Source organism: Canis lupus, chromosome 3 (genome assembly GCF_048164855.1).
Source record: "Canis lupus baileyi chromosome 3, mCanLup2.hap1, whole genome shotgun sequence".
Lineage (NCBI taxonomy): Eukaryota > Metazoa > Chordata > Mammalia > Carnivora > Canidae > Canis > Canis lupus.
In genome coordinates, this window is record NC_132840.1 from 30,365,302 (window position 1) to 30,388,358 (window position 23,057).

Consider the following 23,057-nt stretch of genomic DNA (forward strand, 5'->3'; position numbering starts at 1 on the left):
TCATCTGTGTATTGATCCATCCATCCATTCATGTATCTATCCATCCATGCATCTATCCATCCGTGTATCTATCCATCTGTCTAGGCATCTAACACATGTGCATGTGTGCACGTGCGCGCACGCACACACACACACGCGCACACACCTATAATCTCTCAGCAAATCCTCTTGGCTCTACCTTCAAATAGATGCCAATTCAATCACTTCTCATGACCTCTTCTGCTTCCCTCCTGGTCTACCATCTGCCTCTTGTTCCATCAGAACCTTCTAACTAGTTTCCCCACTACCCATTCCCCTAGCAGATTTTCCTCAACACAATAGCCACAATGGCCCTTCTAAGACGAAAGAGAGTATATTGCCCCATCTTGGCTCCCAAGCCACTGACAGCTGCCTGCGTCACTCAGAATCACACCTGGTATCTACGCAGAGACCTCAAGCCCCAGCCTATCCGCTCCCACCACTCCTCAAACTCAACCTTCCCTTTCTCTCTCTGCTCTAGCCACCCTCCAGCCCCAGGACTTCTATGTTTGCTGTTTCCTTTCTGAAATGCCTTTCCCCGGTATCTTCCTCGCTCCCTGCAGACAATCCTCAGAATGGTTTCCAAACTAGGACCACTGCCTCTCTCTGCTCCCTTACCCTGCTTTCTTTCTCTGCATGGTCATCATCACCATAGAGCAAACAAGACTGACAGCAAGACATCTGTTTGCAGTTGGAGGGAAGCAAATTCACTCATACATCATCAGTGAGAGTGTGAACTGACGTTGTCTGGAGAACTTTGGCCATGCTTTCAAATTAAACACAAACATACCATTTAACCCACCTCTGTTTCTACCACAGAGAAACTCCCAGATTATACATGTGGACATGTACAAAGTCTTACTGCATCATTGTTTATAGTATTGAAAACTTGGAAAAATACTGAAGAACATCAACAGGTAAACTAAGTGGACTAAAGTGTGGGAATAGTACTCAGCCCCAGAAATGGTGAGGCGGGCTTGTGGCACCTGCTGAAGTATCTGTGAGGTGCAGCGTGAAGGGCAAAAGCAAAGTGCAGAGCAGTAGGCAGAGTGTGAGCAACACTACCTACACTTCCACCTTGGGAATGTGACAGAGTAACCTCAAATCCTCCTGCTGGAATTCCTACAGATGAGGGGGAAACATGCAAATAGACTTCCGATGTGTAGCCAAGCTCTCCAGAGGTGACGGCAAGCCCTGGGGATAAAAAAATGAGACACTGACAACCAGAATGGGGAGCACCTGGGATGAGGCCACAGCTCCTGGGGCGTGGGGCTGTGTGTGCATGCATCTGCACACGTGTGCATATTGGTCTCCATAACCAACACAGGACAGGGATGAGGCCATGGACCCCACAGGCAGGGAGCTGGAAGTGCAAGACCACCTGGGGCAGGCCTCTATGGAAAGGCAGGCTGAACAAAGCAGCCTTCCAAGGCAGGGCATTGAAGCCCTTGTGTGTCGGCCCAGGCTCAGCAGGGGTGGTGTCTCTGCAAGACTCTAGCACAGCTGCCCTTGAGGACACCATGGATAGAGTCTTGCACACATGTGTAGCCCAGGAACTGAGGCAGAAACACTAAAGACAGTCACCTGTGAGCAGAGGCTCAAGGGCCCGAGAAGAACACCCTGTCACTGGCCACGTGACATTCCTGCAGACGACCAGCTGTGCAGGTGATGGTTGCAGCCCACTCTGTTCCAAAAGTGCTACCTAGACAAATGGTGAGTCTCCAGAACCACCGCACAAAGCAGCCACCATCATCCTAGGTCTACAGATGAGCAAACCAGGCCACAGAAAGGATAAATAATTTCTCCAAGGTCACACAGCTATGAGCGGCAGAGCAGGGACTTAAACACAGCTGTCTCGCCCCAGAGCTGTGCTCTGACCCCCTCCACCATCTGCTTCACTGGGGAGGGGCTTTGCTAAAGAGGAGCATGAGCCACAATCACAATACACAAGGAAGTGATCCGCCGCAGTGATAGCCCAAAAGCAAGGCAAGAGAAGACCCAGGCAAGCTCTGCTGGGAGACCTAGGATAGGATAAGTATGTTCAGCGCTCAGGCATCCGGCTGTCTCACTAGAGATCTACAGCACTCCAGAGCCATCAGGGAATGAAGCAGAATGCCTGCTCTCCTAGGGCTTACCTCCAGGAAGGGCTTTGACTGCAGGTAATGGGCATCTAGGTCTGCAGGGTGCAGGCAGTATGAAACAAAGAAGAAACAGCAAGGCAGGCCGGGAGCCTGGACAGTCCCACAGGAGTGCTGCTGCTGGGAAAGGTGAGGAAAGTCCTTCTGTGGGACATTTGTCCAGCAAGCAAGGAAGCAAGGACTGAGCAGGGCACTGTCTGGAGGGAGAGTGCTAGGAAGGAGGGCATGACAGCAGTAGTGAAGACATAGAAGAAAGGATGCAACTGTGGGGGAAGGTGGGGCACCATACAAAAATAACAGATGCATTTCAACATGAGCCAAGTAAGTCACTGAAATTTGAATGAATGGATTTTAAAAACGTTTTTAAAGTAGCTAAGAGGGGCACCTGGGTGGCTCAGTGACTGAGTGTCTGCCTTCAGCTCAGGCCATGATCCTGGGGTCCTGGGATCGAGTCCCGCATCGGGCTCCCAGCAGGGTGCCTGCTTCTCCCTCTGCTTCTCCCTCTGCCTATGTCTCTGCCTCTCTCTGTGTGTCTCTCATGAATAAATAAATAAATCTTTTTTAAAAATGTAGTTAAGGACACTAGGGATAGTGTGAAAAAGGCCCAGCAAATGTCTATGCTTTCCAGAAAAGGAGCAGAAGGAGCACGAGGGAGAGAAAAATACTAAAGTCATGGCAGTGAATTTTCCAGAATAAGTAAAAGCGTTAACCCCTCAGATTCCATGAGCATGGATCCCAAGAAGTACAAACAAATATAAAGCCCTTCTGGATGTACGATAATATTGCAGAACACCAAAGACACCATTGAAATCAATGAGTGAGAAAAGACAGGTCGCCTGGAAAGGTAATGACACTCAGACCTACTACCACCTTCTCAACATGATAGCAGAATCCAGAAGCTAACCTTGTCTTTGAATTATTAAACAGCTTTGTCCAAAAGTAAGAACTTAAATCCAAAAGGAGGTACCAGGTACACAAAGGAAGGCAAGCAGAGACAGAGGCAAGCATGAGGGTGGATTTAAACAACCATCAATTATGTAAAGTAATAATAATGGTTGCAAACGAGGACTGCCTCTAGCCACACTTGATGTTTCTTTCCTGTGAAAGAAATTTAAGTAGTGTGGTTTCGGGCCTCTCTCCAGACTTCCTCCTCCTCACCTGTCTGATCCCTCAATCTGGGAAGAATGACAGCCCAGCTCTGCCTTCCTCCTCCTTCTACACAGTGAGTACCTGAGTACTCCTTCTACACAGTGAGAACCTGAGTACTCACTCTATAGTGTGCTAAGTCTTACCTGAGCAGGTGTCTACATGGAGAATCTTCTCCTGCTGCGGCCTATGACCAGGTAAGTCTTCCTGTTTCCAGGATTGGAGTTATGCGCTACCATGGACTAAATGTTTGTGTCCCCCAAAATTCATATGCTGAAGCCCTAACCTTATTGTGATGGCATTTACAGGTAGGACCTTTGGGAGGTGAGAGATGTTAGTTGAGGTCATGAGGGTGGGGCCCCCAAAATAGGATTAGTGCCCTCTTAAGAAGGTGATGAGACCAGAGCACACTGTCTCCTTGTGCGGACCCCAAAGAAGAGCTATATGAGAACACACTAAGAAGACAGTCATCTCCAAACCTCACCAACAACCAAGACAGCACCCTGATCTTGGACTTGCCCCTCTGGAGCTGTGAGATGGATGTCTGCTACGTAAGCCATCAGTCTGTGCATATTACTACAGAAGCCTGAGCTGACCGAGACACTACGCCCATTTGGCTTGCCCACTAAGCTGATCTTCCCAGTTGGACTCTAGCAGAAATCTAGCAGGAATAAAGGTGATATTTTGACCTCAATTCTTTTGGTGGTTTTATTCCAGAAATTGTTGGGAGTCTGAGTGGGAGAGAGAAAGGCCATACATCAGGAGCACTTTCCTGTAATGAGTATCTTGGGGGCATATCAGGATCAGAAAAAAACAGAAATATTATACAACAAATGCATGAGATGCAAGAAGGGGCAGCCAAAGATAGGGTGCTGGCTCACCCTGGTGCTGTGTAGGGGGACAGTAGAGATTTTGAGTCACTTTGGGCTTTACGAGGCAAGCATCAATGCCTAAATGTGATAGTTAAGTACAGTCAGCTACAGTCTTTGCCCAAATGTCACCTTCTCAATGACACCTGTCCTTTATTTGATTCTGTGACCTCTCCATCCCCATACCACTTATTCTCCAAATCTTCCTCCATTATATATAGATATATATAATATATATATAATCTCATTTATCACATTGATGTTTATATCCCCCCTAGAACATAAGACTATGGGGCTGGGATCTCTGGCTCGTTCAATTACGGATCTCATAGCCCCAGAACAGAGACCCATCAAATATTGCAACCATCTGTTGAGCAAATGGATGAAGGGAAATAAAATATATAAATGCAACCCAATGAGGGGGTGAGGATCCCATCAAAACTGTAAAACGTCAAAGACAAGGATCTGAAAAGCAGTCAGAGAGAAAAGACAACTTACTTACAGGAACAACTATGCTGACAACAGACATCTCAACTGTGCACCAGCTGGCGCCGGAAGACAGCATGGCAGTGACAACACAGAGCTGTAGAGAGAAAGCCACTGTCAATCTAGAAGAACCTAGTAAAATAAAGATACTTCTAAACAAACAAAAATTGAGAAGGCTTACCGTGAAAAGACCCTTTTCCTCAGTAAAGGAATTTATAAAGAATATACTTCAGAGATTAGGACAATGATCTTAGAAGGAATGTCTGAGACACAAGTAGCTCTTTTTTTTCTTTTTTTTCTTTTTTTTTTTTTTTTGGCATTGACAAAACATTTTTTCTTTTTCCTTTTTTTTCCTTTTATTTGTTTTTCTAGTCCAAGTATTGGAGGGCACCTGGCTGGCTCCATGTGACTCTTGATCGGTGGGTGTCCTGAGTTTCAGCCAGCACCATTTCTTTTGTTTCTTGTTTGTTTGTTTGTTTGTTTGTTTGTTTCACAGAGAATTAACCAGCTCCCAATTCTTTTCATATCTAGTTTTTTATCCTCTGGCAATCTTGACTTTTTAAAAGAAATGTAATCCCCACCCTCTGTGTTTCTTCTATACCATAACATTTAGTATTCATTTTATTTACTCAACTAACACTCATTGCAAGAGCTCAGTTGACATTAGCAATGATGATGCTGATGATGGTAAAGATGATGATGGTTGTAGTTATTATGATGGTGATGATGATGATGTGATGATGGTGATGGTGATGATAATGGTGATGATGATGGTGGTGATGGTAACAACTGTAATAATAGTGCTGTGTACTTTATAATCACTGCATCAGTTAATCCTACACCCATTCTAGGAGTAAACAGAGTTTTAACAAATTAAACCACTTGCCCAGCTGACACAGCTTACAGCTAGTCCTGTGTGACAGCAACATTAGGATTTAACCAGTAAAGTCTATTACCAACCAATCCACTTAAAGTTGTAAGAAATGCCCAGACAGGCTTTCCTTGCAATACCTTCATGCTAGGTTAATCTATAATGGGAATCATAAGCATCATTCCAGTGATGATCAGCCAGTCATTTTCTCTCCAGACAATTTAACCAGGGGAGAGTTGCTGTGAGTCTTATCAAATGCAATCTTGAAAACCCTGGTTTAAGCTCTTCCCTGACAAGAACCTCCTTCCATGGGGCTGCTGAAAGACTTTGTTGGAGTTTCCAACAAGAAATCAGTTTGTTTACCCAATTTTCTCTCAAAACCTACTGAGCCCCCTCTCACACAGCTGGCTGCCGGTAGTAATGGATGTGAAGTCCCAAGGTCTCTGTGTGCCAGTCTGCCTGGATCCCTGAGCTTCCCTGCACCTGCTTTGTAGTTCCAATATTTTGAAATCTATGTCTGGAACCCTTAGCTTCCCTACAATATCTGAGCTAAGACCCTTCTGAATGTGAAGTCAAATATTTGTGCTTTCATTGACTCCTAGCTATGATTGTTTCTGCTTAAGGCCACCCCAGAGAAACACTTCTAATATCCCCTCCAGTCTTAGGGATGCTCCTCACCATCCACCTTCCTGGTCAGAACCCCATGGGGCTTTAAGCCAACTCATCCTAACTATGTAATCCCCTCTCCCTGATACCCCAAGAACTCATAAGAAGGCTCAAAGCATTCCTACAGAGGGTGGAAGTATAGCCATTGGAGCTGACTCTCAGGTAGTTCATTTTGATCAGTCTTGCAATGGGAGCAATACCTGGTCCCTTCCCTCAAAAGGGACATCAAAGCATGATTATGTACATTCAAATATGGTAGATAGCAATACACAGGTAAAATAGTAAGATGGAAATATGGGCAGGCTTGTGGGCTCACTTCCCTTTTTAGTGTCAAGGTCAACTCACGGTGATAGGTAAGAATGCAAGGTCATTAGCTAGGCTAGGGAAGATGTCTGGGGGTAAGTAGGACCCAAGATGGCCCTTGAAATGGAGTCAGTTTTGGAAGAGCATAAAGTCGACAGCATAGAGGGAAGAGGACAGGTTGACTCTCTCTACCAGGGTCTCTCTTGTGAACCAAAACTACCTTCATGCAGTTTCTCCAAATGTAGTCTGTAGTATATTGCCCTGAGATGCCAAATTGTTTCTCCAGTGAAACAGACTTTGGAAATTCTTCACACTGCCTGTCCCTCATGGGAGTCTATAGCACATTATACCATATGTGTATGTTATAGGATACGTGCATGCTAAAGATTCTGAACAATCTTGCAGGAAAGAGAATGGCTTAGCTGTTGCATCCAGCACTTCTTAAACTGTCACTAGCAAGTATTTGCTGGGTACTGATGGTGTACCAAGCACAGGATCTGGGGCAACCGCAGTGAATAAAACAAACTCTTGCCACCCAGAACTTGTTTGCTGGAGGGAGATGTGCAATCAGAGGTAAGGCTTGCTTTTGAAAAACAAAGGAGAGCAAGGAGTAATGGATCTTCTCTTTCAGCCAGGGTGTGTAGACCACCTCTCTGAGGAGCAGAGCCTGAATAAAGCGAGAAAGAAACTATGTGACATCTAGGAGACCATGTCCCAGGCAAAGGGATTCTGAGGTGGGAGGCAGCATTGAGCTTTGCCTACTGAGAAACAAGTAGGAGACCCATAGGGCTGGAGTCAGGTGCTGGGGAGCATGATATGAAATGAGATCAAATAAGAAACAAGATAAGGCGAGAGTTTGGAACATGGGTACCTTCAGCATTGGCAGAGACTTTCAGTCACTTGACTCACAAGCTCACTGAGCAAACATTCATTGAGAGTTTCCTCTATGCCTGACACTGTTGGAGCCCCTGGGGATGTGGGATACTGTAGTGAATAAAACAAGCATTAACAGAACTTTCACACTGCAGATGGCATGTCTTGCTCTGGAATCTGAGGGACTTTTCCATTGAGACTGCTGTAAACTCCCCACATGTATTTTCCACCACAGAAACCTCAACTCTCATAGAGTCTTCCGTGTCATGTGGCCCATGTAGTAAGCTACTGGCACTACAGTCTGGACCTACTACACAGCCCTTTCTTACCTTAGGCCCCACTCAAAGTTGGCAGCTTTTCATGTCTCTCGCCAAAAAGGAATACACAGAGCATTCCCAAGTGAGGAATATGCCCCCTCCACAACCCAGGAGGCCTACCAAGCATTGCACCCTCTCCTTACTTGTGGGAGATGTGAGCTGCAATTTTCTGTTCTTTATCTCGCAAGGACTATCTTGGCAAGACTCAGGCCCTAAGATACCACTAATGCAGTGGGGCCCCTGAAACTTTGGGGGGTTTTCTCTCACCTCTGGAGTGCACATACCTCATCAAGGCCACCAAAATAGTTACCACTAATTACTCATTTTGTTTGAGTGACATGAAGCCATTGATACACTGGACCAATGTGATGTTTTGCAGAAATAAAACAGTTTTGTAGACTGTCCACATACTTTGGGAGCTATTATTATGTCAGGGCAGAAAATACGAAGTGCTGAGAAAAGACTGAAGAGTATACTGTAGCCTACCCACGTGGATATAAACTGCTTCTCATATCTCCTGATAAGGAATGAAAAGACCACATTCAGCAGATCAATGACTGCACCCAGCTGCATGGGACTGTGTCCACCTTCTCCAGCCAAGATGCCAAACCCAGCACAGTGGCACAATCAGGTCCATTGCTCAGCTAAGTCTGCAGCTGTCCACAGGTGTCCCCCAGGGCCCATCTGACTTTCGTGTACTGGGTTGTTGAATTAGACGTGGACTTGATGGGGGCTGCCCCTGTATCCATTAGGTTTTTGTGGATGGCTGTCATTCCCCAAGATATGGCACTGGTTTTGATTCATTATCTTGACCAGCATTCCAGAGACTTCTACACTGTCTTCCTTGCTATAATAGCTTTTACTCTGAAGCTATGGAGCAAATTGGGGATTTAACGAATCCAAGTATGTCCACTCCAGTTGTGAACTGGGAAATCAGGGAAATGATCACCAGGTAAGTCCATGAACCGAGTGGAGGGGTATCATTAAAATGTGTTTCTGTAAGGGAGTGAGGAAATGGAATTGAACTATGCAGTTGCAACATTATCCACCTTATTTCTGATTGAAACATCCTATTTTTAGCTTCTTTAACAATAAGATTGGGTGTCAGTGGAGCCTCACTGGCCTGGGGACAATTCCATCACTGTGGTGACTTTGCATATCGCTGCCATGAACCAGGACTCAATAGATGTCTTCTCAGATAACAGCTTCATATCCACTCCTTCCCAGTTTCAGAGGTCACCTTTCCCGGAACTTCTCTGTCCTTCTCATTTGCTGACTGCAGCAGAGAGAAGGAAGGACATTCCAGAGGAGCCAGTCCTATCAATAAATGCTGGGTGGCTGGTGCTGAACAGCATGTTTGGGGCACAGAGACCAGCCTGCCTACCCAGGCCTCCTTCAGAATGCTCCTTGACGTCCATCTGCTTGTTCTCTGGGGCTCCCCAGCTGCAGTGACTGTCTCGGCCAAATCCAGATCAGAGCAATTAACTGGATAATTGCTCTAATGAGAGCACAGAATGAATCACCAGGACCAATCTCACCCCGGAAAAATTAAATGGCTAAACTGCCTGTCTATAGCTCTTTGGGGCTCCAGCAACTTCCTCTGTGATCTCCATGGGCCTTCCCAGGAAGATTTGATACTCGGACACTAGAAGAATTAACAGATAAATGTGATGATAGGATTTTATTATACGGTTATGAGTTTGGGGAATAGTGATAATCAAGACAGTGCTGGAGGAGAAACCATGGTGTACAGTACATAAGCACAGATTTTAGTGTCAGACTGCTTGAAATAGAATACTGGATCTGCCATGACAGAGTAAGGACCTCCAAAAATCTACTCCTACATAAAAGCAATGAGAACAGGGGGAAAAATTGTCCAAGTCAGTTTTTTAAAACTGTGGAGACTACCAAAATTTTGTGACAATTCCAGGAAAATTTATTCAAGAAAAATGACTAAATCTTGGTAAGAACTGTGAGCTTTGTGGCATTTTAACTTGCCCTCTCCTCAACCACATAGGCTTCAAAATTAACAGCCTTCCAATCATGGTAGCTGTAAAAACCAGCAGCCTGGCAGTCACTGGAGAGGGAAAACAGATTTGGAGCTCCCTAAAAAGCCCCAACCCAACGGATGGTCCCTAACTGGCCTGTGAGCTCCCTGGAAAAGCTCCATTCCCACTGTCTGTATCCAACCTGATACAGACATCACTCAGTGATAACGGCCTTATATCCAGGGGCTGTTCAACATTGCAGCTGCTGGAGATGGAGATGGTGTTACCAAGTGACCTGATGAGAGGTCAATGAGAAAACGAACTACGGGTGGTGGAAGGGGAGATGGGCAGGGGTGGGGGTGACTGGGTGGCGGGCACTGAGGTGGGCACTTGACAGGATGAGCACTGGGTGTTATTCTGTATGTTGACAAATTGAACACCAATAAAAATAAATTTATTTAAAAAAAATTTTTAAAGGAAAAAATGGGAAATGAGGACAGAGGTGTTTTTTTGTTTTGTTTTGTTGTGGTGGTGGTGGGGGTTTTTGTGTTTTTTGGGTTTTTTTTGTTTTTTGGGGGGTTTTTTTGAACAGAGGTGATTTAAAGCTCTGGCATATTCCTAGGAATCTAAAAGGCCACACACATGTGCAGGGCTGTGTCATGCCTGGGGAGTGTTGGAAAGGTCCTTTTCTCTCACTGGCAGCTGGTGCTCAGACTCTGCACAGGCAGGAAGTGAAAGGCTAAAGCAGAGTTGCAAATTTCCTGCCCAGGCATTGAAGACATGCCCCAGCACATGCATAAAAGCCCCACAGCAAAGGCCAGGCGATTTATTGATTCAAGTCATTTAAGAGAATCTCTGTCAAGTCATTAGCTGCCCATGAAGCTAATCAAGCAGAGACTTCACCAACCACAGACAACAAAAAAATACAGATTTGGTCCCAAAAAGTCAGTTCACAAATAGCACCAAGAATAAACCTGGGGGGGGGGGAGTGTTCTGATTTACAGAGTTGTCACATTAATTATTCCAAATGTCAAGTACTCAACAAAAGGTTACAAGACATGCATCTCAGCCAGAAAGCACGGCCAATACACAGGAATAAAGGCAGTCAATAGAGACTTTACTTATGAGAGGCCACAAGGAAATTCCTAAACAGAGTTGTTTATTATTATTATTATTATTATTATTATTATTATTACTACTACTACTATAAGTTATTAGAAATATTTTTACAGGTCTAAAGGCAACCACAACTAAAGAATTAAAGGAAAATAAGATAACAATGTCTCACTAAAGACACAATATCAAGGCTCATGGGTGGCTCAGTCAATTAAGCAATCAACTCTTGGTTTCAGTTAGGTCATGGTCTCAGGGTTGTGGCATCAAGCCCTGCATCAGGCTCTGCACTCAATAGGGAGTCTGCTTGAGGATTATCTCCTTCCCCTTTAGACCATTCTCCAGCTCTCTCTCTCTCAAAAATAAATAAATAAATCTTTTTAAAATAAAAATAGACACAATATCAGTGCAGGTATAAACTGTAAAAAAAATAACCAAATAGAAATTTTGGAGTTAAAGGTACAGTGATTGACATGAAATTTCACTAAAGGGCTTCAACATCAGATTTGAACTAGCAGAAGAAAGAATCAACAAACTTGAAGGCAAGTGGTTAGGATTATCCTGTCCAAGGAACAAAGAAAAACTCGTGGCATACTACCAAGCACACCAACATGTGTATAATGGAAATCCCAGAAAGACAGCAGAGGCACAAAGGAGGGAAAAAATTCTGAAAGTAATGAACAACAACAACAAAAAATCCCCAAATGTGGTGAAGATGTCAATCTAAACACCAGGAAGCTCAGCAAACTCCCAAGTAGACAAAATCAAAGAGAACCACAGGTGGATACATTATGGACCAACTGATGAACATCAAGTACAGGAATCTTGAAAGGAGCAAGATCAGGGCCACATGTTGCACACAAGGAGTCTTCACAGCTGGCTTCCCATCAAAACGAGGGAAGCTGGAAGGCAAGGGGGTGACATAGTCAAAGTCCCGAAAGAAAGAAACTGCCGTCCAAGAATTCTATATCAGGCTAAACTAACCTTCAGAAAAGGAGAAATTAAAACATTCCAAGATAAACAAAACAAAAAAATGGAATGAATTTGTTGCTACCAGACCTTCCCTATAAGATATATTAAGGACTCCTAGAGGGAGTCCTCTAGGCTGAAATGAGACAGTAACATAAATCTATCCAAAGAAACAAGGAACACCAATAAAGGTAAATGCTAAAAGGTAAATATAAAGGCCTTTACAAAATATAAAGACAATATTTGTCATGACTCTTATTCTCCTATGTCATCTAAAAGGACCCCATAGCACAATGATTGCAAAACCTTGTTGATTGGCTTGTAATGTCAAGATGTAATTTGTATGACAATGTTAACACAAAGGAAGGGGCAGGAAATAGAGCTATATTGAGAGAAGCTTTTGTGTGCTATTGAAATTAAGGCAGTATTAATTGGATTAAGGTTGTTTTAAGTTAAGATGTTGATTGTATCCCCCAGGGCAGTGACTTAAAGGATTATGCACCCCACATATCCATCTCAATAAACATAGAAAAGTATTTGGCAAAATAAAACACCCTTTCCTAATTGAAAAACACCTGAGACGCCAGAAGGAAATTACCTCAACCAAAGAAAGGGAACCCCAAAAAAGAAAAAACCCAGGTAACATACTTAATGGTGAAAAATGGAGTGCTTTTCTCTTAAGTTCAGAAGCAAGCAAGGATGTTCATTCTCATCCCTCCCATTGAACGTACTAACTGGAGATGGTTGCCATGGCCTTTATGCAAGAAAAAGAATTAAAAGACTTCTGGATGGTAAAGGAGAAGTAAAACTGTCTCTATTTGCAAATCATATGCCCTTGTAGATAGAAGAATCCTAAGGAATATACAAAAAAAATATTTATAACTGAGTTGAGCAAGATTGCAGGATATGGGATGAATATACAAAGTCTCTAGCCAGGCTAAACAAGAGAGAAAACCCAAATGACTCAGGTCAGAAATGAAAGTGGATTCTCACTGCTGATCTCACAGACATTAAAAGTATAATAAAGGAGCACTACAAACAACTCAGTGCCCACATGTTGGGTAATTGAGATGAAGGGGACTGATTCCTTGAAAGACAATCTACCAAAACTCACATAAGGTGTATGGTGAGTTTTTAGATACATCAAAAACACAATCCAAGAAAGAAAATTTTGATAAGTTGGACTTACTCCAAACAAAATCTTCTACTCTGCAACAGATACTGTTGACAACAAAGAGAGCCACAAGTGAAAAAAAAAATTATTTGCAAAAGATTTATCTGATAAGGAATGTTATCCAAGATATACAAACTCTTTAAACTCAACAGTAAGGAAATGAGCAACCTAATTTAAAAATAAACAAAAGATTTGAATGCATATCTTGCCAAAGAAGATAAACAGGTGGGAAGTAAGCATATGTAAAGCTGCTCAACATTATATGTCATCAGGGAATCACAGATAAGACAACAATGGAGTATCACTACACACCTATTTTAGAATGACAAAAATCTAAAATTCTGATGATACCAGATGCTGAAGAGGATGTGGATTAATTTGATATAGATCCAAAATTCAATGTAAAGCTACAATTGTGAAACATTTAGGACAAAACATAAAAGAAAACCTTCATCACATTGTGGCTGGCAAAGATTCTTTAGATAATATGTAAAAAAAAAAAAAAAAAGCAAACCATACCAGATAAAAATGATAAATTGGCCTTTTTCCAATTCAAACTTCTGCTCTTTAAAAAATACTATTTTTTTAAACTTTTTTTAAATTTTTTTTTTTTATGATAGTCACAGAGAGAGAGAGAGAGGCAGAGACATAGGCAGAGGGAGAAGCAGGCTCCATGCACCGGGAGCCCGAAGTGGGATTTGATCCCGGGTCTCCAGGATCACACCCTGGGCCAAAGGCAGGCGCCAAACCACTGCGCCACCAGGGATCCCCTAAAAAATACTATTAAGAAAATAAAAGGACAATCAGTATTTAGGGATGGTGGGGGAGATCACAATATACATATATCAAATAAAAACTTGAATCCAGAATATATCTATTTTTAAACCCTCACAATTCAATACAAGAAGAGAACGCAATTTTTTAAGTGGGCAAAAAATGTGAACAGAGATATGTAGGTGTCATATGAGCACATAAAAAGCTCAACTTTGTTTGTCATCAGAGAAATACAAATGAAAACCACAGTGGAAATACCACCATGGGTTTATATTGGGTAAACTTAAAGCCTTTCAATACCAAGTGTTGGCAGAAATATGGAACAGCTCAGACACTCATTCTCATTGACAGGAGTATGAAATGATAGAACCAGGCTGGGACAGTGCTCACCAGGTTCCTAAAAACCTGACCATACTTACAATATATCCCCAAGTTCCGATGACAGGTATTCACACAAGAGAAATGAAAGTCTCTGCCGACACAAGGACTTTACTTGAGTGCTTGTCACATCCTTATTCATCCCAGCCAAACGCCACAGGCAACCCAAATGTCCACCCACAAGTGAATGAGCAAGGACACTACAATAGTCACCAGGGAATGCACTCAGCAGAAAAATGGAACCAGCACAACAACATGGAGGAACTCAAAATGCTGCCCTGGGGGAAAAAAGCAAGCCAGATACTGAAAATCACATTATGTGTGAGTCTTGCTACAGATCTTTGCATCATTGTATCTTACAGCTGTGCTATCTGAGCACAGGGGAGGATGGGGCAGTGTCAGTTTTCCAGGGCCTGGCCCAAGTGCCAGGGAGAGTAGCCATCTGGAGAAAAACAAAAAAATTAGATCTCTACTGCACATATTCCACTGAAGTAAATTCAGATGAATCAAAAATTTAAATAAGAATGTTTAAAACAGGAAAAACTGTTTGTACAATATTTGGTTATGTAAAAATAAAAATTTTCTGTGAGGCAAAACAAAAGCATCAGAAGAAAAGTCAAAAGACAAATGTGGACTGCAAATATTATAAAAGAAACAAAGGATGGGAGGGAGGATCAGAGGGGGAAAGACTTCATTTCTATTACAGATAAGGGCTAATTTCTTTAATGCATGAGGAGCACCTAAAAATCTATAACAAAACAACCAACCGCCCACAGAAACAGGAGATGAAAGCTCATTGAAAAAGCAGCACAAGTGGTTCTTAAACATAGTGAAGATTTTTTTAACCTCACTCCTAGTTAGAGAAATGCATTTTCAGTATGATGTAGACAATAGTCAAAAACAAGGAAACATGGGGTAGAGACCCCACCCTCCCCACCCCATCAGATGTGCCGGGAAAAAGTGTGTCACCATCTGGTGACAACCTCTCTGCCAGTCGATGGAGAGTGCACCTACCATCTTACCCAGAAACCTATTTCTGAGTGCTTACCCTTCGAATTTTAGTCACTCAAGAACAGAAATATTGTGTGCACAAGACTCTTCCTTGTGACAGCAAAAGATTACAGAAATAACATGAATCTCCATCAATGGAGGATCAGTTGAAGGGTTATGATACATCCATAGGAAGGACTGCTTGGCTACTGTTGAAATAACCATGTGACTGTGTTTAGCTGTGAAGGGATCTCAAAGACCCTGGGAAGAGCAGGGTGAGGCAGAGGCTGTGGCGCCCTGCCAGCTTGCAGAAGAAGGAAGGACAGACAGTCAAAATCGGCATGCCTGCCCACCCTGACACCCTAGACTGCCTTGGACATTTTCAGCCAAGAACCCAGAAAGAAACCCATAAGACATCTGGGAGCCTGAGGGACACAGATGAAGATAGACTCTGAGCTGTGTGCCCTTTGTATGATTTGCATTTGGATTGTGTGCATAAAACAAAGCAAAACCACTTATGTGGAAGCTACGAACTCTGGCAGGGCCTCTTGGCTGCTGGTTCCACATGAGGGGTCCAGGGCCAGTACACTGTTCTTTACAGATCTCTAATGAGAAAGGCTCAAGGGGCTGCTGCGACAGGAGCTATGCCAGTCTGAGCTTTGCCCTGCTAGTCTCAGACCGCCCTCTCTGGCATTTGGCTTATTTTTTCTCTCCTCCTGCCAATAAACACAGCTGAGCAGGAAAACATCACCTCCTTCCCTGCGGCTCTTCTCAAACCAATGAAGCCTCTGCACCACATGAAGTCCCTCCTGTTTGTGAACCGTGCCCTCTAGTAAATACAGGCGGGTACCACGATGCCATGATTCGCTACCATGACCGGACCCAAAGATGTGATTCATCCTACAATAGATGGAGGATGCTGGCATGAAGAAGTCTGACTGTCTCAGAAATAAGCATTGTTCACAAAGTTGCTCAACCCAACAAGGATTACATTTTGATGAGAAAGATCATCTGTTTTTATTCCAAGAGACTTATAAGAATCACATTACAATTCCATAAGCTCTTGGTAATATCTTAGGAGAGCTGGTAATACATTTTCCTGCTCTGCTAAGTTTCTACAATAATACACTCAAGTGTTAATACTTTGGAAGCTTCAAGGAAAACTTGTGCAATTATGGTGAAAACAGTTGTCGTGATTTCTACAGAGAGCACAGCTGTCAGGTACAAGAGAACATTTCAAAACATCTCCTCCAACACCTGTGTTTATTTTTAAATGTATGTATGTTTTCACTGGGGAATAAAGAAACAGAGGAAAACACATCAGACAGAGCTGACATACAGGGGCTTTGAATCAAATTGTTTGACAGTTGCCCACCTCACCAAACACTGGAAGCACACCCCAGTTAGGAAGTAATTATTTATTAGATCAAAATCTGGTCATTAACAGAAGTAAGACCACAGAGCCATAGACAATGCAGGTCTGGAGCAGCAAAGGGGAATTGGTGTTTTTCAGCTGACCCACCTGGGTCCAAAGACAAGAGGACTGTGGGCAAACATGACAGCTGTGATCCCATCTGGCCATTTGATGGATGTCCCAGTAGGGGAGCCACAATTATTCCCACTTTTAAGGTGAGCACGAGCTCCTTCCGGCTCTTTCCAGGGTCATTGGAAGAAGGGCTTCCAACTGTCCAGGCACAGAGATCCTAATCTGCCAGTAGGGTGGGCCTCATCTTGTCACTGCTCATCCGTCTGGGCAGGTATTGCTTTTTAATTTAAGTTAATTTAGGGGGAAGTCCATCCTGAAGCCCTTTGGTCAACTTGGAAAAGGGGCCAGTGAACAAAGGACTGGGTGTCACTGTCCTTCGAAGCCCATCAATGGGCCTGACCACAGACCGGGGTCCTGCAAGGGGAGATAGGAGGACAGAGTAAGAGTCCCTTCCTCAAGCCTGGCTCCTGCTGGCTTTCCTTCACCTCCTCTTCTCTGTCTTGACTTGGGCTCTTTCCTACAGCATGAGACGCAGTGTGGGCTTGATTGCCACCAGAATCAGGTTCAAATCCATCCTTGCCAAAGTTCTAAACTTCAGTGAGCTTAGGTCTCCTTATCTGCTAGAACGAATTGGGAGTAGGGGTTAGTAGCATTACATTTAGTCCTGTTAATTAAAAATGTGCTATGAAATATCATATGTTGAGAAGACATCTCTCTGCAGCTTAATGAACAGCAATAAAGCAAACAGTGAAGAAACCTCACCAGGGCTGCTCTGCAGCCTCCTCATCCCTGAAGCCCATGTCACTCTGCATTCTGTGTCCCTCTGCTTCCCTTCTTCTCCAATCCATGCACAAGTCCTAAACAACACGCAGTTCCCTTGTGCAAGTGTCTGAATCTCATGCAAGTAGAGTCCTGTACCATTCTTCTGTAATTTGCTTTTTTTTTATTTTTATTTTTTTGCTGAACATTATGAGTTTCTAAAACTTTTCCTGAAACACTTGCAAACTTACAGAACCATTGCAGGAACCGCGCAGGTTAAGTACAAGATGCCTTTTACCCAGATCTGCCGGTCACCTTCTATGTATACACGTGTATGTGAATGTGCATGTATGTGGTTTTCCAAATTATTTCAGAGTAAGGTACACACATCATGCCCCTTGTGCATTTCCTAAAGAAAGGAATATTCACTTACGCAACCACAGCCCAGTTACTAAATCTGGAGAATTTAATTATGGGGGCAATGTTTTTATCAACTCTGCAGTCCCTGTTCCAGTCCTGCTGGTTCTCCCAGGTATGTGCTTTATAGTATCATCCTGTCCATTTGGGATACAATGCAGACTGCAGGCTGAGTTTACTGCCCATATCTCTTCAGACTCCATCACTGGAACAGCTGCTCAGTCTTGCTCTGGTTCTCACAACATTGACATTCTTGAAGATGGGCAAGTGATTCCATGGGATGGTCCCACCTGGGATCCTCTGGCACCTCTGGGTGCTCAGATTCAGATTGTATGTGCCCGACCAGGACACCACCCACATGTTGCTGTGACTGTCCGGTTTCACCGCTGAAAGTGCACAAAGTCTACCTGCTTTCTCATTGGTGACACCAACTTGGATCACCCTTCTGGCTTCTCCACTGCATTGGTACCATTTTCCTCCACTATGTGGAGCACTTGGAGCCCACACAAATACCCCATCCCCACCAACCCTCCACCCAAACAGCATCCATTGATTAGTCTCCCCAAAACCCATGTTCACCATGGTTGTTGGGCAATGATGATGATGCTCTTCCTCCACACTTCCCTGCTAGAGTCTCTCTGTGGGCAAAAGCCCTCCTTCTTCCCTCACTGACTCACATATCTGTTCAACTATTAGATACCTACTTATTACCATCATGGACTTATACTCCATGGCTACTCTTACTCATCATGACGCTCCATGGCAGCCCAGGTGTCCTTTCTACAACATACCTGCCCCACTGATCTTTCATGGATGTCCCACCAGTTGACACTGAAAAATCCAGTTCCAGTCCAACCTGCTGGGATTTCCTTATCAGTATTCTCCATCATAGCTACTGTTAATTTTTATATCCTGTTTAAGAAATTCTTTCCTACCCTGAGGTCATAAAGATATTTTCTCTTATTATCCTTCTAAAGGTTTCCTTGGTTTTTCAATAAATCTGGGTCATTTTCCATAAAAAATTTAAGAAAATTGTCTAAAGACTATTAGAAAATCTGAATCAGTCAATATCCATTAAAGAAATGAGTAAATTTTCAGAAATCTGTCTTCCTGCCTCAAAGGACACCAAGGAGAGATGGGTTAGAGGCTACTTCTAACAAAGCAATGAATGAGTTATGCTAAGATTTAAAAACAATAATAGAGTTGCTTCAGACACCATAAGAAGAGAGAAAACTGCCTAACTCATTAGATAAGACTGGTATAAACTTGATGACAAAGCTTACAAAAACAGTAAAACCATAGATCAGTTTCAAGCACAAACATATACATAAAATATTTTTTAAATACATTAGTCAATCAAAGACAGCAGTGTATTTAAAAGAGATTTACACTTCATGACAAAGAAGGATACCCCTAGGAGATCAGAACATTTCAACATCCAAAAATCCTGTAATAGAATTAATATTTGCAATTAAAGAAGAGCCACCTATGGACATCTCCGTTGATATAGATGTTTGACCCCATCAGTAATCAAAACATACATGGGAAACAAAAATGAAATTTCTCCTACTTAATAGATCAACAAAAATTATAAATAGATTGTAAAATTTTTATAAAATGATGTGCTTTGTTGTAGCTGAAATAAACAGAAAAACAGAGCAACAAGAAAAAAAAAACTGAAAAACTAGTGTCTGTGTTGGATACCATTTTGTTAACTATTGAAACATTCTCGGAGAAGGACAAACATTATATGGTCTCATTCAATTGGGGAATATAAATAATAGTGAAAGGGAATAGAAGGGAAGGGAGAAGAAATGGGTAGGAAATATCAGAAAGGGAGACAGAACATGAAGACTCCTAACTCTGGGAAACGAACTAGGGGTGGTGGAAGGGGAGGAGGGCGGGGGTGGGGGTGAATGGGTGACGGGCACTGAGGGGGGCACTTGATGGGATGAGCACTGGGTGTTATTCTGTATGTTGGCAAATTGAACACCAATAAAAAATAAATTTATTATTAAAAAAATAAAAAAGAAACATTCTCCAAACATATTTAATGGCTGCAGAACGAGAAGGCATGGTGATTGTTGACAAGCTGGGTATGGGCTGCTAAAACCTCCTCTCTGCACTCATTCACATGTTTAAATATTTTACAGCAGGGGACAGTTTCAGTTTTCCACGATGCAAGTTCTGAAGATGGTGGGTGGCTGCTGACTGCACAACAGGGTGATGTGCTTAATAGCCCCTGACCTGCACACTTGAGATGTTACATTATGTGTATTTTAGCACAATTGTAAATAAGTCCTTGGTAATAATAAAAAAATGTTAAAAAGTAGTCAGAGCCTGAGAACCCCACAGGCCAGTCATGGGTTTCTCTCTCGACATTAGAGTAACTCAAAAGCAGCACATGTAAAGCACCTGACAAGAATAGGCAGGCAGTCCGTGGCAGGAGTCCTGCCAGCAGACATCTGACCCTCCAGGGCAGCCATGTGCACCCTGTTGCCTGGCTCATGAAGCTCAGCAAGGGCCCTTTCTGGTGACTGACACATCAGGCCATACTCCAGCCATGGTCTGAGGCCACACATGCTTTGTTCACCCCCTGTTCTATGCTGCAACATCAGCAATTGCACTTCAGTCTTAGGGTGCAGTTTTTATGGATTTATATGGAACTACCTAAATGCTGTACCTAATTGCATATCACATCCTTTAGAATTACCCAGACTTCAGCCTCCCATTCCCCAGGGGACACTAGCAGGGCCACCAGTCACTGAGGTCATTGGCAAAGCACATCTGTCTTTCAACTTAAATTCTCAGGCAGGCCTCACCCTGCAGTGAGAAGGCTGAGCTGGACCCCCAGACCCCCAGACCCTCCTGTTTTGGAGCAAACACAAGATTTTGCCAGCTGGGCTCTCTTGCTTTCCTCATGGTGATCTCACATGGCCTTCTGGTGGCCTGGTGTCTGTCACCACACTCCTTGGATTATCCACCAGCAGTATCTCATAGTCAGACATGCTTCTCAGGGAGGGAAGGGCTCTTTCCTTTAATTAAAAGATGCCAACCTCCCAAGTTCAGTTTAATAAACTCCACATAATCCCCAAGCGGGCGTCTGGGAAAATTGTGTGCATTTCAAACTCTGTGTGTCCTTATTACACACGCTCGCAACTTGAAATGAGATGAGCAAGGGAGAGGATGCCAAAATTCAGGGCAGACGTTGCCTGTCAGGCTTGATAATCCTGCAGGACGTGTAGACACCACATGCTTGGCAGGAGCCCTGACAGGGTGACCTGTGGTTGCGCCACACTGGCCTTGTGTCCTCCAGGGTCCCTGCTCGGCTTCATTCATTAATTTCCAACCTCAAAGTCGACTCCGCCTGGATCTCAGTGTTGGCCCTTTACGTCTCATTTGTGGAGACCAGAAACACAGAAGCATCACCTCAAAGACAGGCAGGGAGGAGGTGGCCCCAAGGATGAATGGCAGGAATGAAATTAAAAACACCCTCTGGTGTGTTTGCTGACACTGCAATCTTGGCAGTCATGAGAACAGAGGTCTCCACTCCTGGGGGCTTTTCACGAGTGTTCATTAAGGGACCGAAGAGTCACATTTTCTCTAATTTTAAAGCACCCCTGGACACCAGGTACCCTGGTAATAATGTGCCATTGGACTGATTCCCAAATAAGCCACTGAGTATCATTCCCTCCAACCAAAGAATGTGTTGTGCTTTATAATAAAATTAGCATGATTTTGTGGCTGGTCAACTTCATTCATGAGCAAATGACTGTATTAATATGTACACGTGTATCGTCAGCTAAACCTTTATTTTAAAGACGCTTCAGCCTCGATTGTTCTATCCCGTGCTTCTCTTGAGATGTATCTGCACAATCAGAATGAATTAGATCAGACCCCATTGGATTCACACACACTTTCCCGGCCCTGAGAAAAGTGAACAAGGAAGGATTTGTTTCCTATCTCTGCTGCAAACAAATCACCACTAAGGGAATGGCTTAAAACAACACACATGGGTTATCTGACAATTCTGGAAATCAGAAGTCAGAAATGGATCTTACAGGGATAAAACTGAAGTGTCTGCAGGGGTGCATTCCTTCTGGAATCTGCAGGAGAAACCCTGTTTCCTTGTCTACTCCAGATTCCAGAGGCGCCTGCCTTCCTTGGCATGTAGCCCTTTCTCCCATCTTCAGAACGCACCCTTACAACCTCTGCTTCTGTTGTGACATCTGCTTTCCTGATGCCAATCCTCCTGCCTCCCTCTTACACCCTTGTGGTGACATTGGGCCACGAAGATAATCCAGGATAATCTCCTCATGGCAAGATTCTTGACTTAATCCTATCGACAAAGTCCTCTGTGCCAGGTAAGGTCACATATTCAGGGTCCAGGGACTAGGATGAGAACATCTTGGGGGGCTTGTTATCCAACCACCACAGAAAGTAGCCAGCTGTTGTCACCTTGTGAGATCAGTACTGGGCTTTAGGTTTCCTGAATATTACCAAGTGTCTTTGTTTACCTGACTTTTCAGGAAAAAAAAATACATAAAATCAGTGTCTCTGCCCAGGTAGGTTAGCATGTCTGCAAAAACCACCAACCCAAAACTGTCCGTGACATGACTCAAGGTAATTTTTCACCCCACAAAGTCAGCTACACCACTCCAGGGTTGCCCTCCCCCTGGGCTGGCTCAATACCTCTTGGTACCATCCATACCCATCGATACCCCCAGCATCATGAAGGGAGGGCCAGGGCTTTGAGAACCTGCAATTCATGCTCTGGCTGAAGCCTCACCTCTGCCCACATGACCTTGGCCACAGCAAGTCACACAGCCACTCTAAACTGAGGAGACCAGGAATGAAATCTTCCCACGTGGGCAGAAAGAGAAGAGAAACCAATTTTGGTGAAGGATACAAATGCCAAACAGGCTGGGTCCCGATGGCCTGACGTGGACAATAAGCTAGAGGCACAAGACAGGCACCGCACATGGTTTCTTCTGCAGCAAGAGCAGCACAACAAAGAATTTGGAAAATAAAACCAAAGCTCTTTTCTAGTTATATTGGAGATAAAAGGGAACTTTAATATCTTTTGCTAGCACATTTGGATGCCCTAAAAGAAACAGAAATCTCTTTGTCCTTTGTTATCTGTAGAATAAACAAATCCACAGGCGCTTCTTGGGCGTTCTTCACAAGGACACCTTGATGTGTCCTGTTCTCGGTGGAATCTGAGAGCCGACTAGACCCAATTCATCTCTGAGACTGTCAAACCCTGAGTGCAGCAAGGACGGCAGCCAGCCCCACTCTCCTTGGAGGATGTGTGCCCACGCC

General features: G+C 43.6%; 1 long non-coding RNA gene across 1 annotated transcript; it reads right to left on the bottom strand.

Moving 5' to 3' along the window:
- Positions 1–876: 876 nt before the first annotated feature.
- Positions 877–22,788, bottom strand: LOC140630198 (uncharacterized). The gene is made up of 3 exons (XR_012028006.1): positions 22,525–22,788; positions 4,674–4,754; positions 877–1,212 (listed from the first exon to the last, which is right to left on the bottom strand). It is a non-coding gene; the product is annotated as an uncharacterized lncRNA (long non-coding RNA).
- Between the last annotated feature and the right edge of the window lie 269 nt (positions 22,789–23,057).